The 21,393-nt window shown below is 44.3% G+C and overlaps 2 long non-coding RNA genes across 2 annotated transcripts; both read left to right on the plus strand.

Moving 5' to 3' along the window:
* The first annotated feature begins 12,442 nt into the window (after nucleotides 1-12,442).
* On the plus strand, nucleotides 12,443-16,049 carry LOC110340315. Its single transcript, XR_002382099.2, has 2 exons — nucleotides 12,443-12,671; nucleotides 14,567-16,049. It is a non-coding gene; the product is annotated as an uncharacterized LOC110340315 (long non-coding RNA).
* A 3,637-nt stretch (nucleotides 16,050-19,686) lies between these two features.
* On the plus strand, nucleotides 19,687-20,970 carry LOC121134185. Its single transcript, XR_005871227.1, has 2 exons — nucleotides 19,687-19,780; nucleotides 19,923-20,970. It is a non-coding gene; the product is annotated as an uncharacterized LOC121134185 (long non-coding RNA).
* The last annotated feature ends 423 nt before the right edge of the window (nucleotides 20,971-21,393 follow it).

A 21,393-nucleotide genomic window follows, 5' to 3' on the forward strand; every position in this document is an offset into this window, starting at 1 on the left:
TGTGAAATGTGTCAACATTTCCAGAGTTTTTCTGTTGAATAGGTAGATAAGAAAATGGTTAACCCTTTCATTTGTTCTGTGAATGTTTGACCTATCTGTATCTCAATTGCTGTGTACATTTCATGGAGAACTTAATAATGCCTATTTGCCTATGTGTATTAGTCAGTTATTATTGCTATAATGCTGAGTAACGAACACCTCCTCAAATTAAGGTGACTTATAATTACAAGTGCTTATTTCTAGTTTAATGATACCCATGAAGAAAATCAGCTACCTGTAGTTCTCAACTGTAGGTTGAGCATAAGTCTCATTCTCCTTGAATAAGTAGGATCCTAGCCATATAGTTCTATAAATGGATGCTGAAAACATAGGAGGGAAACCAAATTACAGAAACATACAGGAAACCTCTGCACATGTCTTTTCTAAATGTCACACTGACTAAAGCAGCAAGGCCAAGAGCAAAATCAATGGACAAGATGGTGTATTTCCTTCTACTCTGCTTCCAGGCCACAGGGGATAGGAAAGGAAGGAAGGACTGGGAAATTTTTAAAGCGGAGGGAGAGTCATCACCATACATCCTAAGAGAAAGTACGAGTGGATACACATGTGTGCACATGAATATGGGGCAAGGCAGAGGTCTGAAGAGGGCGTCTTCTTCAACTCTTCTCCACTATATCTTTTGAGATTGAACCTCGAGTTCATCCGCTAGGCTGGGCTGTGTGGCCATCAAAACCAAAGGATCCTTCTATCTCCACCTTCCTGACTCTGGGATAGCATATGCTGCCACACCTGGCTTTTCATGCCGGTGCTGGGATCTGAACTCAGGTCCTTATTCTTAAGCAGCAAAGTACATGATTGAGCCATCTCCCTAGTTTCTTTTGTCTTTTTTGGTTGTTCTAATTACTGAGAAACTTCTTTGAGATTTTTAAAATTTGCCATTTTATTTTAAGTTTATAAAGCCTCTTTATAGTTCTCTGTTCCTTTGAATTTGTCTCCTCCTTTGTATTATCTTGATTAAATTTGTCTGAAACTTCTACATCTTTTCATATGCTCAAGCAATGATCTTGTGGGTTGTTAATTTTCTCTGTTTCGCTTATTGTTTCCCTTCCATTGGTGACAGTTTAATTTTATCAAATCTCACTTCAGCATGCACCTTCCACTTCCCCAAGTATGACGGATGCAGACCTATATGTACCTTGTCAGCAGGCACAACAGCAGCATTGTCAGCAGAGGGTGCTGAAGGGACATGCAGGAGGAAGGGGCTCCCCTTTCTCCCCTATATTTGGTGGCACTCAGGACACTCGGGAGACTCATTCCCAGCAAGATTTGGCAGTTCCTTGGCAGGCACCTCCCCTCTGGCTCATGGGTGCTTGTCTGGAAAGCAACAGCCACCCCAGGCAGCTTCCAGAAGACACCAGGCATGTGATGGACAGGTTCTCCTTTACAGTTGTAGCTATTGCTAGATTCTGGGCTTTCCTGACCACTGGCTTAGTTCAAAGACTGTGGGCTGTACCGTATAGCTCAGGTTAACCTGGCAGGCTTTCACCATTGTGTGGATTGAACTCAGCCTCTTCAACCTCTGAATGTCACACTGGAACTTTTTGGTTATGGAGAGCCAACCAAAGTATATCTTGGTGTGTGGAGCAGAAAAACTTGCCAAAACCAGACCTCACAAATCAATAATTTCATTACCAGACCTAAATTCAATGCACAGATTCAGAGACTCTTGAAGGGGACACAGAGCCACTTGGAAAAAGAGTCCTACATCTTCACAAATGGATGCTGTCAATCTTCTTCCAATTTTAACTCAAAAGAGTCTAGGGCCACAGGGAAAGAGGAAACACAAAGAACACGATGATACCAAACACTAGGTATGACCTGACTCAAATTTGTGTCCGATCTACTGCTGGTCAAGATAGAGCTGTGGTGACCCAGGCATAGCTGGAGCCATTGCTGATATTTGAATCACAGAGGGCCTAGTTCCCCCACAGCTCTGCCCAGTGCACTATAACTCTTGAATGAATCACTGTATTCCATGTTCTTGCAAACCAGAAATATTCTCACATTAGTTCTTGGACCTATGTGATGAGGACTGTCATTGTTGGCAGGGCTAAATAGAACTTCATGCCTCCCGGAACATCTCCTCACACCGAGGTAGTAAATCACAGGCAACATTGCACTTGGGGTGAAATTTTAGAGATTTATGCCACCATTGGAGTGCTCAAAGAAACAAGAGTGGTAATAGCTACTGCATTCCTATGCAATTCATCTGTTTTGCCCATGTTGCAGCTGGATGGATTTGGGAGAATACACTGATTCAGGTAGTGATCCAAAGGTGCTGCCAAGTCTGTTGGATCTTGACTGGAGTAAATCAGCCCCATTCTTGGCACTTGATTCATAGTACTGATGTGGGGGAGGTGCTTTAGTGTTTTCCTCTGAACCAATCTGAAGGACCACTCTACAGCACCAACAATATATTCTCACAGTGGTCCAACTACGACTCTGCCGTGACATACTCAGCTGATATCATGAACATCTTAACCTTCTACCAAACATCTCTTTTGTTTGGTTTTGTCAATTCCTGTGGTGGTTTGAATATAATTGGCCCCCATGAGCTCATAGAAAGTGGCACTATTAGGAGGTGTGGCTTTGTTGGAGTAGGTATGGCCTTGTTGGAGGAAGTGTGTCATTGTGGGAGTGGGCTTTGAAGTCTCCTATGCTCAAGCGATACTCAGTGTAGACATAGTTCACTTCCTGATGCAATGGATGAAGATGTAGAACTCTCAACTCTTTCTCCAGCACCATGTCCTGCCATGAAGATAATGGACTAAACCTCTGAAACAGTGAGCCAGCCCTAATTAAATATTTTCTTTTATAAGAGTTGCTGTGACCATGATGTCTCTTCACAGCAATAGAAATCCTAACTAAGATAATTCCCTAATTCTAACTATAAGTACAAATACCATAGCAGGGTTCATGAGGACCAAGCGTCCATTTAGCAGCACTCCCCAAGGCTTCAAATTCATAACTTTGTTGTTATCTCTGAGGTCAGTTTTCCTGCCTACTGACCCCAGCTTTTGTAGCCCATCCCTTGTTCCTGCTCCCTAGTGTGAATCCTAGGTTCCATGCTTGACAATTGGAGCAAAACAAGAATGGATCCATAGGAACATAGAGAATGTCTCTAGTGTCCAACAGACTGACTGGCACTTCCCTCTCTAGTGAAGTCAGTATTCCAGCTCTGAGAATGTATTCTCCTATTTCTGTGACTTCCTTGAGTGGTCTTTTTTAAAACTTGAGGCATCCTCTTACTTTTCCCACAGTAGGTAATTTCTTTCCAGTGTTGTATAACTGTTTATAATACACAGTCATTGCTTAAATTGTTGGGTTTTGTTTCAAGTGGAGTGTGATTAATCTTATATTTACCACATTCTCTTTCTTAGTTTTTTGGATTAATCTGATCCTTATTCATAACTTGATTTCTTAATTTCTTCATCTTTCTTATTTCCTAACAACTTATAAATTTCCTTCCAGATATTATTAGTTAATACTATAATGTTGGCATGCAATTCTTGTATTATTTAGCTCTAGATATTATACTCAGTACAAAAAAATTCAAATCAGGAATTATTTAGTAGTATAATATTTAGTTTCCAAACATACAGACTTTGAAAAAAAGAAAAGAAACATTGGTTTTATTTTGTTTTCTAGGTCTTCTAGACCTCCCAAAAATGTCCCCTTCCCAACTTTATGGCCTCTTCTTTTAAAGATTTTTTTCATGCTTTTATATCCAAGTGCATCTCATTGATGCTACCTGTACATGGGTGTGAGGTTATCTCCTGGAGCATGGCCACACCTCCAAAGAAAAACCACTATCCTTCCTGCAGCAGCCATCAGCTGCAGTCGCTCCTCAGTTAAGGGAGGGGCTTGATGAACTCTGTCAGCCTTACTAGAATTTTGAGTGGTTTGATCTTGTGCAGGCAACCACAAATACTGGGAGTTCATAAGTGCAATAACCATGTAATGTCCAGAAGACAGCTTTCCATAGTGCTCTTGCCATTTTATAGCTCTTACATTCTTTCTGCCTCCTGTTCCATAATAGTCCCTCAGCTTTGGCAGGAGTAAGAGGGGTCGCAATAAAAATGTCCCATTTAGCACTGAGACTCATAGTCACTTACTCTTCAGACCTTGACCAGTTAGGAGTCTTTGTATTAGCTGCTGTCCATTGCAAAAAGAAACTTCTCTGTTCTTGAGCAAAGTTGAGAGCAGCCCAGGTCTATGGTCATGAATGTGATTACTTAGAAGACAGTTTGATAACTTGACTGTTTATCAGTATAACATTAGTTGGTTCTTCTGTAGGACTATGGCCTCCCCTGCCATAGGCTTTTGACCAAGTTTATAGCACTGGGAATGAATTCTTCCCTATGGATCAGACCTCAGATCTTCTGAATATGGAGAAACCTTCTGCCTCTGCCTCCCAAGTGCTGTGATTACAAGCAGATGGTTTATGTTGTATTTATGAAACATAATAAAGACAGACTGTGTATGTCTTTATTATATTTCATAAATGATAATGGTATTTGAGGTAGGACATGGGAAGAGTGTCATTAACAATACACAAGAACTTCTAAACTCTCTTTTGTACAAATCACCAGGATCAGAGGTCACTGGAAAACCCAATGGAGTCTTCATTTGATGCTTTGGAACAGAGAAGTTCAGAGTGAGGGCTGTCGTTTCACATTGAGGATGCTGATCAAGCTGACCCCAGATTTCAGGACATGAAATAAAAATGGCAGAATTGTCAGTGTGAAGGACCACAGTCTTTTAGAAAAGGAACCATGATTCCATGTCACTGCACAGTCCAGAGGGACTGATATATCGGCAACACCAGTGCTAGGGAGTCAGATTCCAGCAGCTCTCTAGTTAGAAGGGAATCCAGTCTATGTTGATAGTAGGGGGCAAGGAGGATTTGCAAATGAACTTAGAGTTCTCTCACACCACAAGACATTCTGTGCCATGGTGGCTTTGGGTGTCAGCATCAGGAAGTCCCTTCCAGAAGCCAAGAGGGGGCTCTTTTAAAATCAGCATGGAAAAGTGTTTTCCCCTCATCAATCCAGCTTGGGAGATGTTTGGTTAATGGTGCATGTTCCTTCTCCTAAAAACAGCGAAGTGTTCTGTGTGCTAACAGCACATTTTTTAAAGAAAAAGTTCTACATTTTTGTAAGAGTTAATAGAAGATAGTATTTCAAGCTGTACAGTCACCAGAAGTACACAGTTGTCAAAAATGCACAATTCACTTGGCATCTCAAGCACTCTGAGTTTTCTATACCTGATCTGCTTTGGCATCAACATTTCCTACAGGATCATTCACATCCCTCCAGCATCAGCTTCCCCCTCTTCCCCTTGGGTACTAAGGTTTGCTATTGCTGGGATGATAGAGCATGACCAACAGCAACTTGGGGAGGAAAGGGTTTATTAGGCTCACACTTCCACATCACTGTTCATCACTGCAGGGATTCAGGACAGGAACTCAGAACAGAGCAGCAACCTAAAGGCAGGTGCTGATGCAGAAGCCACAAAGGGATGCTGCTTACTGCCTTGTTCCTCGTGACTTGCTCAACCTTCTTTCTTATAGAACCCAGAACCACTTGCCCAGTCATGGCCCCGACCACAAAGGGCTGGGTCCTCCCACATCAATCACTAGTTAAGAAAATAACCTACAGGTCTGTTCCATGGATCTTATGGAGGCATTTTCTCAATTGGCACTCCCTCCTCTCTGATGACGATAGCTTCTGTTAAATTGCTGCAAAGGCCGCCAGCACAGGTACCTCCCTTCTTGCTTTGCAGGGACCTTGGGCTCTGGCTGTGAAGGAGCAGATTTAGCCAACAACCTTGCATACCTTCCCCGTGTCTCATCCTTCACCTTGGCTTTCTCTTTTAGCATCTCCTTCAGCCTCTCTTTGGTTAGCAGCTGCAGCGGGAGGGTGGAGGCAGTGAGTTCCAGGGTACCCCAGTGCATGGTTTTTGTCAGTCCCAGGGCCCAGGATCAGGGTGGGGGGTCTCCCTTCTTCTTCATACTGCCACCGATTTAAAAAATCCTTTTGTTTTTTGTTTGTTTGTTTGTTTTGTCTTGTCTTGTTTTTGAGACAGGGTTTCTCTGTGTAACAGTTCTGGCTATTCTGCAACTCACTTTGTACACCAGGCTGCCTTCAAACTCAGAGACCCTCCTGCCTCTGCCTCCCAAGTACAGGGATTAAAAGTGTGTGCCGCCACCATCCGGCAAAAAATTTTAATGTGTTATCACTTTAAAGCTTCACTAGTATGCTAGGAAAACCTTGAGGTTTGTTAGGTTTACTTTACGGTTCCATGCACAATTTAGATTTATAAACATCCTGTGCTAGAAGCAATGCTTCAATGTTCACTTACTGTGGAGTTGTGAGTGCTGGGCCTCACAATCTCCACTGTTGGGATGCGCTGTGCTCCCACTCACGCCCTTTGTCTCCTCCGTTTAGTTGTGGGAAAAGAAAAAACTAATGAAAGCCTTCAGCTTGATTTGATGTGTCTCTTTCTCTAATCTTTATCAGTGGTTGCTTTCAGTGTTTTTAGAGTGCATTGTTACACATGCTTTTGTTTCAAGTGCTTAGCTTTGACTGCGCAGTGGCGGCACAGGACTTTAATCTCGGCACTCAGGAGGCAGAGGCAGGTGGATCTGGAGTTTGAGACCAGCCTGGTCTACAGAGTGCCAGGACAACCAGGGCTACATGGAGAAACCCTGTCTCAAAATCAAAACCAATAATAATAATAATAATAATAATAGTGTTTAATGTATGACTCTGGTTTTGATCCCTTGATGTTTTTATGATAAATTTTATTTGCTTGAGTACTTCATAGCAAGTTTTATCTTAGCTATGCTATTAAGGGTTTTTTTTTTTTCATTTTTCACATTTTTAACCTTGCTTTGTTGTTGTTGTTCCAAGTATGCTTTTAATAGCCATTACATTCCTGGGTCAACTTGAACCTTAAAAGTTTAAACTAAAAGGAGTAAAAATCCCTCTGACTGATGACTTACGTTGGAGACTCTGCCCATCACGTGAAGACTTATCACATCTCACTTCGATTCCATGTGCTCTGTTGCATTCCGTCTGATGTCTTTCACAGTTTTTAATAGCAGAAATTCATCATTTGTGGGTTTTATTGTAAAGTACAGCATACCTATATATAAACTTATGAAAACCATGTATGTACAGTTTGAAAACAATAGAGAAAAATCTTGGCTTCGGCACTCCCTGCCATGATCACAAAATAGAATATCAATGACTCAAAGCACCATGAGAGGATGTTCTCAACAAACCCCGTTCTCCCTCTTCCTAGAAATGATCACAACTTAATTATGTTGAATTATTTGCTTTTTATATTTTTAAAGCATCTAATGTATATCCACAATAATGTATTTAGTTTTGCTTAATCTTGATATAAACGGACTAATACTGTACTATTTTCTTTACAATAAGTACTTAAAATTCTATGTATTTGAAAGCTGCTCGTGTTAAAATTTTGTCTGTACCTAACTTCTTCCCACTGCTGTCTATTCTACTACGTGAATATTCCATGGTTTATTTACTCATTGCACCGCTGGCAGGCATTTGGGTTGCCCAGGTTTTTCCTATGAGGGACAATGCTGCCATTATCTCCTTATGTGTGTGCCTGGCTTTCTATGGCAGACGACAAGAGGCCATGGGTATAACGTAGCTTATATGCACTCTGTACTTTCATCTGTCTGTGCCAAAGTGTTTTCCACAGTAATTCCACCAGCTCAGAGCCCCCCATTTGCAGGCGTGGGTTTGTATAGTTTCACATCGCAAGCAACTCTTGCCATGATTTTAAAACTTGTTTTGCATCTTCATTATCTCTTCAGTTTTCCTCCCTATATTATTCATATACCACTCTTTCCTGTTACTGGCCACTTCTCTTAAACCTTTTTCTTGGCATTGAAAATACCATTTTGCAACTCATCCTTCCTGCAAAGGGTTTTTTAATTAAGTCTCCCAACCCTTCAATTAATTTTTCAGGAGGATTCCTTGTAAATTATTTCATATATTTAATTCTCTATTTTTCTCTCATATTTCCAGACACAGTCCACACCTCTTTTTTTTTGTTGTTGTTCTCACCATGTGAAAGTTCATTCGTTCATTTAGAAAGGTAAATGTTGTAGATACGCATTTTATTGGGCTTGATTCAGAAAATGTCATTAAAATGACAAGAAACAGAACAACAACAACACCAAAAACAAAAAGATGTAGCAAAACCTGGGAGAAAGCTGGAGGAGGGAGTTTGAACTGACGAATAGCCATATCGATAAAACTTTGGAAGCAGGAAATCAGATAGACACTTTGGCACTGACCTGATTTGTGTGGGCACACTTCCTGAGAGAGAGAGAGGCCATCTTTCACAGCCTCTCATGAGTTCCAGTCCAGTGAGTGAAACAGTGAGAGCCACTGAGTGTCTCATGTCTGCGGGTGTGTGTGTGTGTGTGTGTGTGTGTGTGTGTGTGTGTGGAAAGGTGTAACAGTCTGAGTTGGTTCCCGCATATCAGATATTTGCATTATGATTCATAACAGTAGCAAAATTACAGTTATGAAGTAGCAGTGAGATGTGGTCGGGGTCACCACACCGTGTATAAAAGGTCTCAGCATTAGGAAGTTGAGAACCTCCGCTCTAGGGTTGCTATCTTGGTTTGTAACTATTCTCAGAAGGGAAACTGGAGACCAGCTTGGATGAAACGGTAAAGGCAGAAATGGCCACTGCTGGTTTGGGGAGCTGATACCACACTCTTCCCTGGTGCCGCCCATCACCCACTTCCACAGTGGGCTCACACGCCAGTTTTCAGTCACTGCTATTGTCCCAATCAGATGTCGGCTGATCCCATCCCAAAGCTTCTGATTCAGTTGTCTGTGGTGGAGCCTACAGATTGGTGAAATGGATCCTGCTGGCTCCAGAGTGACACTTCGAGAAACACACTGTGCTGTGATCCTTCCAACTCCTATGCCGGCATAGAAGGGGCCACAGGCATTCTGGGTGGAAGAGGGCCCCTGTAAGTTTTGGGTTTTAAGACTTGATCGGCCCTCTTTCTTTGACCTTGGCACTATACCCCTGCTTTGGAGGTGTTTGGTCTCTGATTTCTGAAACTTTAAGGCTACATGTGAAGTGTCTTCATTCTTGGGGCATCTCTTTTCTGCCAGCATAGAGTTCAGCTTTCTCTTAAGTGTCATGACACTTCTCATTTCCAAAATTTTATCGATATCGCTATTCGTCAGTTCAACCTCCTCCTCCAGCTTTCTTCCAGGTTTTGCTAAATCTTTTTTTTTTTTTTTGGTGGTGATGTTGTTCTGTTTCTTGTCATTTTAATGACATTTTCTGCATCAAGCACAATAAAATTATCACCAACATTTACCTTTTCAAGTGAATGAATGAACATTCACATGGTGAGGCTAGGTCACAAAGTATGGCGGGTGACATAGCTCCACCCCAGTTGAAGCATGTCTCCCCCTGGCCGTCCCTGCAGCATCACCTAAACTTTTACACGTGGATGCTGAATTACCGCTTTAAGCATCTTTCAGAGTTGAATTAGAGTACCAGGGCTGACTGGCAGGACTTAAGATAAATCTCACTGTCTGGGGGAGGGGGGTGAGCTGGAATGTGAATCTGAATCAAGAGAGTGAGAAAATCTTCAAAGTGACATATGAGGTCACCACAGAGCTCCACTCGGACAGGAAGAGATGCACAAGAGCTGAGCCCAGGGCGTTCCTTTGCACCCAGGAAGAAGTTGTAGGGGTTTCTACCAGGGTTTTCAGTCATAGGCTTTAAACCGACTTCTTTGCCACTTGATTGACTTCTACGTACTTCACATGTGACTACTGACTTTTCTGTGACTAGATTTATCTCTCAAACCTAGGATGGGGGAGGAGCAAAAATGGTTTTAAAATGTGCTTGTGATAAGTATTTCTGTACAAACCAGTTATCAGAAAATTGAGTCATTTAATTTGCATTAAGTCAGCTCATGAAAACTTGAAATGACAATGTTCATAGCGTGAAAACATTAAAAATTCTGGGGCACAGAATAGTTAAAATAATTATCATCCCATCTGCCATTCCCCATACCCATATTTCCTGGGGCAACTATAATAAAATCCTATAGACAGGAGACTCACATTACAAGTTTATCTGGGGGCTCCAGCATTGTTGCTTCTCCAGAGGTCACCCCATGGCTAGCACACAGGCACAGAGGTCACCCCATGGCTAGCACACAGGCACAGAGGTCACCCCATGGCTAGCACACAGGCCCTAGAGGTCACCCCATGGCTAGCACACAGGCACCAGAGGTCACCCCATGGCTAGCACACAGGCACCTTCTGTGTGTATCATTTCTTGGTCCTTTCTCTGTGCACACTTCTTAGGTCTCTCCTGTGTGTCCAGATTCCCTTCGTTTAAGGACACCAGTCATGTGTGGACCAGGTCCTTGCCTCATGGTCTCACTTCAAGTTAACCATTCAGCTTTTGAAGGCCCCATCTCTAAATGCCGTCACATTCAGCGGTTACAGAGGCACGATGTGAATTTGTAGTGAGGAGGCAGGGGAACCAGAATTCAGCCATCTCGCAGGTGTTGTTTCAGTGATGAACACAAATCACCCTGCTTCAAAGGACACCTTGCCTGACCCCTCCCTCGGGTCATCTTGGGGGATATCAAACGATTCACGGGGGAAAAAATCTTTTCCATCTAGCTGAAAATCCCATAGCTGGGACCAGACAGCAACTTGAACTGGTGTTTGTGGCTCCATCAGAAGTCATTTCTGCATCAGCATCTTCTTCCTCGTCCTCTGAAGTGGCCTCTTTGAGTAACACTGCTTTCCTGGGTCTTTTTCCTTGTGATGTGGATAGCGGCATGGGGAATGACGCATGGTTTCATGGCGGCTGTTGATTTTTCACTCCTTGAAGTGTTTTCAGTCAAACACTTGAGTTGCATCCCCTCTCTCTCTCTCTCCCTCCCTCCCCCCTCCCTACTTGTCTCTCCCTTGCCCACTCCTCCCCTCTCCATGAAAACCAAGGGAAATTGACAAACAGCAGGACAGGGGAAATTGAGCTATATTATTTCTCCTCTGGGAAGCTCACTTTGCTGCCTTTATCTGAAAGCTATCATTTTCTACATCTCTTGGCATGAGTTCTCATCGACCCATGACCCCTAAATGCCTATGCTGATCAATAGTCCCGGTATCTTATTGACATGCCCATTGACAGCCCTCACTGAGCACAGGACCCAGGTCTGGCAGCCAATTGCAATCTGTTTGGGCTGCTTGAGAGGCAGGGACGGCCTGCGCTGATATTGACACTGCAAATGGAGATGGTTTACTTAGCACTCAGGGAAGATGCATTTGTTAAAAGGGAGCGATAGATCTCATTACTGTTTGAGGGCACAGGTTCTCCTGATGGTTCAGGGGCTTACTTATATGAAAACGTTCTACTTACAGAGCTTGGAGAAATAAACCTCAGGTGACCTACTTCCTTCTTACCCTACAAAAAAGAGCCAGTGCGTGGATGTACATGCAAGTAAGAGCTAGGCACAGAACCAGACAATGGAAGGCCTCAGTTTCCAGGCACTAGAGAGTAGAGATTATCTGTCTAGGAGGGTTGTGGCTCCTGTACTTTTTTAATTCAGCAAGGGCAAAATCCAGATATTCAGAAGCTTCAACCAGGGAGAGGCTTCAGAGCCCATCTGCCCTGCCATGCAGGAATTCCTGAATCCTCTACCTGGGAATGTGCTTAGCTTGCATTTCTTTGGTTACCACCAGTGACATGGAATTCAACAGTCAAGAAATACCTGTCTTATCTTTTGGTAGCAGCAAGTGAAAAGGTCTCCCTTCCTCAGGGCTGAAATCTGTCTGGCTATAGCGTCGTCGACTAGTTCCTGGATCGATTTCCTGTAGCCGCATTCTTCCACTGAAGACAGAGCGTGGCATTTAGCATTCTTTCCTTATCCTGCTGACAGCTCCTCAAGGAAGATGTACTGTGCACCCCCTCTACTATGTGCCTTACAGATGGGAACGCCCTAGCTTGGTAAAGCTTGCTCGTTGGCAAAGCTTGGAGTTGGCTGCTCCCTTGATTTTTAGGTTCTACAGTACTGTTTGGTCTTCTTTAGTGGGTCTACACTGATCTCCCATCCCAGATTATGTCCGTGATCAATAGAATTCATCTCCAGAGAGCCATTAACCCTTCCCCAATTCTTAGCAAATGATGTTTTTCTGGATCCCTTTTTGGATCTGTTTCCAGCTCCCAATAGAAAAAAAAATGATGTGGATTTCAGCATCTCCACCTTCCCAGGAGACGTTATTCACAGTGCTTTGACCACACTTTGCTCATCCTTGCCCTTTTCTATCTCCCTAGACAAAGAAGACGGTGGGTGTGGTCTGTTCACCCCACTTGCTTGAGCATACTAGGAGGTGAAGCACATAGGGGTAGTATTTTCTTGTCTCTGTGATAGAAGACCTGGCAAAACCAAATCATAGCTCACTGCTTCAGAGGGTTTAGTCCATGGTAACCTATCCGATGATCTTCAGCAGAATACCATGGCAGTGGGAGTAACCGGAAGAGGGACGTCTCATCTCATGGACAAAAAGCTGAAGGTAAGGCAGGACGAGGTCATGGATAATAACCCTCATGAGCCCGTCGCCAGCGATTTGCTCCTTTCAGCCAAGTCCCTCCCACACCCTAAAGTTCCCATAACCTTCCAAAATAGCCCTACCAGTTGAGGATCCAGTGTCCTACTCTAGAGTGTATGGGGTATTTCTTACTCAAATTGTAGTAAAGAAGGTAGCTACTAGAAGCAAAAGCCTTCTACATCACTCCCTGTAGTGCAACAGTCTAAAACAAAGGCTCAGTAGAGCCATGATGGGCTGAGTCAAGGTCTCTACAATGTCCTTGGAGACGGGTCAAGTCTTAGATAAGGGATGGGATACTAACACAGTTTGGAGGCTATTCTGTTTATATGATAAAACACTGGCCAAAAGCAACTCATAAAACAAAGGGTTTACTTCAGTTCACAGGTTACCATCCAGCATAGAAGGAACTTGGAGCAGGAACTGGAGCACCAAGCAGATCCTAGATACATACTGCTAGCTCAATAGCACATGGTTATCTATCTATCCAGGATCACCAGCCCACTGTGGACTGGACTACATAGATTAGCAAGCCAAACAATTCCCCACAGGCATGCCCACAGATCAATCTAATCTGACCAATCCCTCAGTTGAGATTCCATCACCAGGTGACTCTAAACTGTATCAAGTTGACAATTAAAGCTACCGAGGACAGAGGTCTATAGGAGACTGAGTTGAGTATTGTGTGTCAGGTCAAATCATTGTGTAGGCTGCATGATAGAGAAATGTGGCCAGGCCAGGGAGCGTTTAGGGCCGAATCCAGCTCCTTGTTGCAAGCATGAGAACCTCTTTTATGGACACCTGCACCTTTAAGGTCTGTGGAGTGGAGGAAATCCCCAGGTGTCTGCAGTCTCTAAGGAGGGGGAGGACTATGGAGAAGTCTGGCTGCCCAGGGGATGCGGAAGACTCTGCCAATCTGTCTGTCTTTGGACACAGTAATAAGAGGCTTTCATGAGTCCCACTGGAGCAATTGAGAAGCAGTGAGTGGGACCAGAAATAATGAGCAAAAGTAGCTGAGAAGCAGGTTTTTTAGGTTAAATTATTCCCAGGTGAGGGTCCAGGAGAAGCAAATTATGAATGAGCTATGGTGGGACAACGTTCAAAGCTAACAACCCTGGGCTTAAACGCCACAATCTTAATGTATTGTCTGCTAAAGCAACCGTAAATGAAGGATACCATTGACCACAAATGAGTTGAGTCACTGGAGAGGCTGGTCCAACTACACCAGCCGCCATGACTTACTGCCCTGTCTTGAGTCACTGGAGAGGCTGATCCAACTACACCAGCCGCCATAACTTACTGCCCTGTCTTGCGACAGGCCAGCCTTTCATCTTGCCTTCTGACCACACAGCTGTAACACTGGATGTCAGCCCACCGCTGGTCTAGCATATGTCCTGCCACAGGTCCCACATGGCCCTGCTCAGTCACATTGAGTCCATTGTGTGACCCGGAGCATCCCAACATTCCTGGGGCATTGAGCATTGCTTCCTGCTGTTCCTTCCCCGAACAAGTTGTCTTTGCTTTCCGGCCTGATGCATTCCTACTCCTCAGCTGGAATCTACCATAAAACCCTTACTGCTTGCTCTCATCCTAACAAAGCTTGGGCTAACTCCTGAGTTTCTGATTCATCCCTGTTGAACATAGGTGGTTTAAGATAGCTTCAGCTATTCATAGAAACTGGAAACTGCAACCTAATTGGTCGTTTTATCTCTGGGGGTCCCCACAGATGGCTCACACACATACTGTAAGTCTCCATTATGAGGGATTGAGGGCAAGCACTAGTGGATGACCCAATGAGGGTTCTGAAGCTCTACAGGCAAGAAGGTGATGCTCAGCCACACCCATACTCTCCTCTCCTCCAGGACCATTTTCCTGAGTTCCTGATGCCTATGGCCATCTGTCCACTTTCCTGAGTTCCTGGTGCCTATGAAATGGCCAGAGTGGGTCTCCTGAAACATTTCCTAGTGTGACACAACCTTTCTTCTGTATTGAAGATGGAAGGCTTCAAGGACCTGTGCTGTTATTGAGTAGAACAGTGCAGCCTCAGGACAGGAGGCATGTGGGGCTCTGAAGAGCTTTACAATCGTGGGGGCTCTGATTGGCCGGAGAAATGAGCACTTTTGGTGTAACAGCCAGAGAATTAGGTGTGGCTTTCAAAGCAGCTAGCCCACCCTACTCTACTGGCCAGTTGCACTCACCACGGTTGGATGTAGCCACGTGTGAGGAACTGGATGAAAAGGGTGGGCATGGATTTGAGCTAGGGAGGGAGGCTACAGCTGAAAGACAACTCATCTTCTTTCAAGCTCAACACTGTAACCTTCTCAAATATGGTTTGCAAAGAAAGGTTTTAATGTTTCGTTATCTAAGGTAAGCATTTCATCCCCGGAGGAATGCTTGTATTCCAAAGACAATTCAAAATGCAACCGTGGAGTGGGTGGGGCCCTTGCAGTTTAGAGGAGGTGGCTCAGGAGCTGCCCTGTGTAGATTCGACTCCCCATATACTAATCACCTGACCTTGAAATTTCCTCAGTAAAAACCATAATCATAGTTCATCCTTAATATTTCAAAGTGAAAATATTTCAAAATTAAAAGCCACAGTGAAACTGAAATGTGTCACTGTGTTTCAGGTAAACTCTAGAAATTTGTAATGGCTTCCTTACTGCTGAGTTACAGGGATCAATACTTCCGGTATGGACGGATATCTATGAGCACAGAAGGTGAGTTTGACACTTGTTCTGTGTAACATCCCATTTGGAGAATAAATTTGACTTTGGGGGAGCCTTATCTGCTGTCACAATGATGTATCTGTTACAACTCCGAAGTCATTTCCATGACGAGCTGTTGAGGAACATCCTCGGTCTCTCTTCTTTACCCAGTTCTACTTTCGAGACATTGACAGATAGGACCCTGTCACAGGGCTTTGTTTGTTCCTTTCCTTGTCATTTGACTAGACTTAGTCCTTTATTCCAGCTTGTCATAGTTGTTTTGAATATTGAATCTGTCATCAAATCTATTTATTATCCATTTCGTCTTCTCGTTGTTTGGAAATCTGGAGTATTTCCCATCTGTATCTTGGTCTAAGTCATAATAAAAGTACTGAAAAGGAGAGAACAAAGGATAGAGCCCTAACATGCAATTTTAGAAACCTTTGGATGTCACCAGCACTATGGAGTAAATCTTCCCATGCTTATAGATTTATATCTGCGTAAGGTTCCTTCAGCCATTCATTTATTCATCGGCTGTCTACATTGTTTATGTGAAAGACCAAGTACTAATGATATCAGGTTTTGGGGGGGGGCAAATGTTCTTCGTTGTCACTATTAAACTCTCTGTTTAATTGTTTAATTACCATTGCTGTGTGCCTTGCTTCGAAGAGACACCATAACTAAGGTAACTTATAAAAGAAAGCATTTAATTGAAGGCTTGTTTACAGTTCCAAGGGTGAGCCCATGACCATCATGGTGGGGAGCAGACAGGCATGGCACTGGAGCAGTAGCTGAGAGCTTACATCTGATTCATAAATAGCAGGCAGAGAAGGGGAAGTTGAGGGGTGGGGGACTGACCCTGGCATAAGCTTTTTGAAACTTTAAAGTCCAACCCCAGTGACACATCTCCTCTAGGAAGGCCACACTTTCTAATCCTTCCTCAACAGTTCACCAAGCATCAAAATGTATAAGGCTATGGAGGGTGTTCTTATTCAAACCACCACACTGTGTGAAAGTATCATAGATAAATGTTAATTATTGAGTGAATTTGTGTTCCAGGAAGACTTAACATCCAAGAACAGCATGTGATCTTGGTTTGGCCCACGGGTGTAGTTTGCTGATTCCTGAGCTATTGTATTACTGTTTACACTTCAGTGAGTTAAGTGTTCAGGAGCCACCACCCCTGGTTGAGAGACAGCAGAAGAGTTATGTGTGGAAGTCAGGGTGACTCATGACACCTGTAACTGCAACCTCCAGCTCAGTCTGAAAGGCAGTCATTCTAAGAAATAATAGATAAGAAATTCTGCTTCCCTGTTGCTTTGACAAAACACTCTGACCAACAGAAATGTGGAGGAGGAAAGGGTTAACATGTCTTACAGGTTAGTCCTTCCTCTAAGGAAGCCCAAGCAGGAACTGGATTCAGGAACTGATACAGAGGCCATGGAGGAATGTTGCTTGCTGGCTTGTTTCCCATGGCTCGCCCAGTTTGCTTTCTTATAGCACTCAGGACCATGACTGCCACCACAATTGACTGGGCCCTCCCTCATCAATCATCGACCAGGAAAATGCCCTGTGGAGATGCCTACAGACCAGTGTGATTAAGTCAATTCCTCGCTTGAGTTTTCTCTTCCTAGGTAACTCTAGTATGTATGAAGTCAACAAGAATAACCAGCATAGTAGTGAACAGTGATGTCTTTCCAGAGGGAAAGAAAATACTCCAGGCATCCTACGTTACAGTTCTATAAGCACTGAGCCAATCACTGCCCTTGACCATGATGGTCTACTGGATCCATTTCAGGAAGGCAGCCTTTAGTTAGAGAGGAATGCTGTGGAAATCTGGGAGATGCCCAATTAAACTCTGACCCCAGCATCTGACTTTCAAACATCTTTCTATTATGTAATAATTCCATTTTTTTAACTGACCATTAGACTTCTTTTCCTATTCAACCATGCTTAAATGTCCCATTCTCCTCTTTGGACACTGTGCATAGAGCATAAGGATGCTAACAGTGTCAAACTACAGCTGAATGGGCTGTTAGGAGGTAAGAGCTTATTAGAGGAAGTGGGTCCTGGAGCATGGTTTTTGAAGGGTACCATATCCCTCTCTATTTCTCTCTGTCTCAGTCTCAGGACCACCATGAGGGCAGCAGATTTGCTTCTCTATACCCTCCCTGCCAGAATTTCCTGTTATCACAACAAGCCCACAGCAATGGAACCCAACAACAGTGGACTGAAGGCTTTGAAATAAACCAAAGTAAACATCTCTTCCTGTAAGATGTTTTTCTTGGGAAAGTTAACACTATTTTTTGTGGTTACCCATTTTATCTCTCTTGCATCTTGCTTAAGAGAAGTATAGAGAACTCTGGGATACAGTGCCATCCATATCCAGCTAGCTCTAATCTAAATAGTCAAGGGTGTGTGTGTGTGTGTGTGTGTGTGTGTATAAAACAATACATAAAAGGGATTACTAAACTTCCAAAGTGTCGTAATTACCAAATGAGCCCATCTTCCCTGTTATGGGTCCCTCTGGGATTTATTACATATTTACAGTGGCTTTTCCATTGCAACTTAATGAATAATATTTAAGGTAATAACCCACTGGAAAAAATCCAGCAACAGCAGCATAACTCCATTCACTGCAATTATTGTTTTATTCTAATGTGGTGGCTTTGATAAAATTACTGATTATCTTTTTTACTGGGTTCTTGTGTAACCACTTGCTTTAAAAAAATGGGCCGGTTTAAATTGCTATCAGTCATAGCATGTCATATGTTAATGCTGCTGTACTAATTTCTTCCCGTTGTATTTCAACTCTCGTCTTCAGGTTGTCTTAGAGCCCTTACAAGAGACTTTCCCTTTTCTCCCCTCTGTACCCTACTCTGCCTGCCCATCTCCTAGAGGTACCACATTTTACCCCTACCTGGAATTGATGGCATTCAGGGAAGCGGGAAAGACTCAGCTGTGCAAACACAGCGCTTCTGTTTATTTTGGTAGCCTCTGAAATATTTGTTGAGAGTTATTCGAGCAGAAAGGCTGAATGGAGATCATTGCAATGTGTCAAATTAAGGAGTGCTTAATGCCTGCCTAATCTCTTGGTAATTACTGTTGTGGCAGCGGAAGGCTTCAGAACCGTGTAAGAAAGCTAATGACAGTGAGCCGCACGAGGCTGCCTGGGCATCGGAGGCATTGCCACTCAGCACAATTAGAGGCCTCACTTATGAGAGAGAAGGAGCGGCTGTCACTCCAGACCGGGACGGGTCAGACAGGAGTGTCAGCTGGGTCACTGGACAGGGGACTCCTTTAACTGGGTGTCACTTTCCTAATGGTGTTCTAACATGTGACAGCCTCTTGGAGGGTGGGGTCTGGTGCCTGGAAGGAGTCTGACCTTGGGGTGTTGGGGGAGCTAGCAGACAAGTAAGCTAGGCTCCTGTCATGTCGTCTTTGTGTCACCAATCTCTCTCCAGTCCCAATTCGGTATCTTCTGCTCTGTATCCTTCACCTTTGCCAGCCTTTCGCAGACTCTTTCTCTTTCTCCCTGTCGCCCTTAAAGACAGTTTAGGAGATGCCTTTCACTGCTCATGTCTTTCTACAGTACTGCGGGTTAAGTTCGGGGCCTTAAATATACTAGGCAAACACCTTCAAGCTTTTAAAATTGGAACCAGGGTCTGGCCTCGAGCTTATGGTCCGCTTGGCTCTGCCTCTAGACCAACTGAGACTGATAGGCATGTCCCCACCACACCTGCATCCAGTATTTTTTATAGGAGTGGGAGATAGAAATGAAAAAAGGAAGAAGAAAACACAGCACTAAACAACCTTCCACACTCCAAAAGGATGAAAGGAAGAAAGAAAGAAAGAAAGGAGGAAGGAAGGAATCCAACAGGAAAATTCATGTATAAAGAAGTGGAAATCTGATACAAGCTCAAAGCTCATCTTGCACCTCGGAGACGAGACAGTCATCTCCATGGGCAGGTGCATCAGCCAACAAAAGCTGTACTTCCAGCTCTGCCATTTACTAGTCCCATGGTTAAAGCCGTTTTACACATTTCTAAAATGGAGAAAATAACTGACAAGGGTGGTGTTGTGATCATAGGAAACCTTTGAGAGCGCCCTGAAAAGACTAACACAGTGTAGACCAGGCTGGTCTCGAACTCACAATCAAACCTCTAAGCAAGCCATCAACAGAGACTAATGTCCAAATAATGAGGGGGCGGGAGCAAGCTTTGTGATGACATCACTGGTGCTGTGGCTGAACAGGGCTGACCCTCTTCAACAGTCAACTCCAGGGCACCTAAGCGAACCCCAAGATGCAGCAAATACTAATACTGTCCCAAGCAGGGAATCCCTTAGCTTGAAAAGGGGGGCTATTGGAAGGTAAATTTAGGCTTTAATGGGAATTTAGGAGAGCTGGGGATAGGGCACAGTACCTGATACCTTCTAAAGGGATTCAAGTGACACAACAGAGAGGACTGGGAGACAGCATCTCCCTGACCCACTCTGCACATTTTTACTGCAGGGGTCTAATTGCTTGTGAAGGTCCTGGGTACCGAATGGAGAGGACCAGCCAGTTCGTCCTAACAATCCCCACTCCGTGTTGAGAAGACCAAGGCTGTAAACCGGAGCCCTTGGGGGTGATCAATAATCTTAAAACAGACCAGATACAACGAAGAGATGCTACCGCCTATAAGCTAAAGTTCTGAACCACCGAGTGCAGAAGAGTCCTTCAGAGTAACTTCTTGGGTCCACGCTTGTGGGAGGAAGTTGAATCCCGGCACAGGAGAGCAGTCTTTGCCTTCTCCCTCCAAGGAGCAACCTGGTCTGTCCCTGGCAAAGAGTAGTGTGTGAGTGGTGAGCTTTGCCTTCCAGTCAGCTCAAAGGAGCTGGTCCTCTCAGGCTCTTTCTAGTGGCTCCAATGCTGCCCCAAGGTCAGCCCCAAAGTCAGGTTCTGGAGACACAAAGACAGCTCTGCCGTCTTGAGCTCGAGATTCCCTGACACCAAGATCAGCCAGAGTACAGCCATTCCCCTCAGTTTGTCTGGATATTCCATCTTCCAGACAAGGACCCTGAACGGCTGGCTACAGCTTCTGCAACAGTGTGGAGGCGCACCGTGCTTCTAGCTTGGCGTTGACTCGGCAAGCATCCTTCAAGCCGAGAGAGAGCTACTTTCTCTTGAAGGCAGAATAGAGCCTGTTAGGTGTGACTGGAGATGAAAAATAGCCTGCTACTCTGAGGAGGAGGCAAGGGTAGACATGGGGTTCATGCTGCCAGCTGCCAGATAGAAGGGGCAGGGGTTAGTCTAATCTGGCCAGTTCCGTCCCAGAGCTCAGCAAGCAGAGGCTAATCACTAACTGTCAAGCTGCGGTTTTAATCAGCCCTGCTCCTCAGTGGAGATAGATTTAATATCAAGGCACATTTTCAGAGCCATTAGCTTAATTATGACAAGTGTCTGCAAACTGGACATCTCTGCTTTCGGACCTGAGTGACAGCGTTTAATTCTCTGGGCCCATGGGACCTCCGGGTGCTTCACAAAATCGGCGTCCATTAAAGGGCTAAGCATTTCTCTATTCTCCCTGGGTCCTGGCCCTCCAGTTCCCCTCGTTTTATTCTGCCGTACATGTCAAATGGGGGGGGGGGCGGAGATCGTGCTTTAACAGAAGGAAAAACAATTTACCTTGCCCATTAGAACTCATGTCACTGGGGCTTCCGCAGCTGAGTTCCGGCAGAGCCTCCATCTTTTGTCTTGTGGCTGCTGTGAGCATGTTGGCGCCCTGCCCCCTGTAACTGCTTGCTGGCATTTTGCTTTACCTTTGGTAGAGACTTCTGAGGTCCTCTTGGCTCGAGGGTGTGAACCATGGCTGCAGGGAGTTTAAGAACGTGGGTTGGCAGGGGTGGCGAGCCCAAGGAGGGGTCCACAAGACTGCATCCATGTCTCATCTGCCATCAGCCCCTGGTTTTCTGCTGTCTCTCATACTTCCTGGGATACTGCC

The sequence above is a fragment of the Mesocricetus auratus genome, unplaced genomic scaffold, assembly GCF_017639785.1.
Source record: "Mesocricetus auratus isolate SY011 unplaced genomic scaffold, BCM_Maur_2.0 Super-Scaffold_100026, whole genome shotgun sequence".
Classification (NCBI taxonomy): Eukaryota; Metazoa; Chordata; class Mammalia; order Rodentia; family Cricetidae; genus Mesocricetus; species Mesocricetus auratus.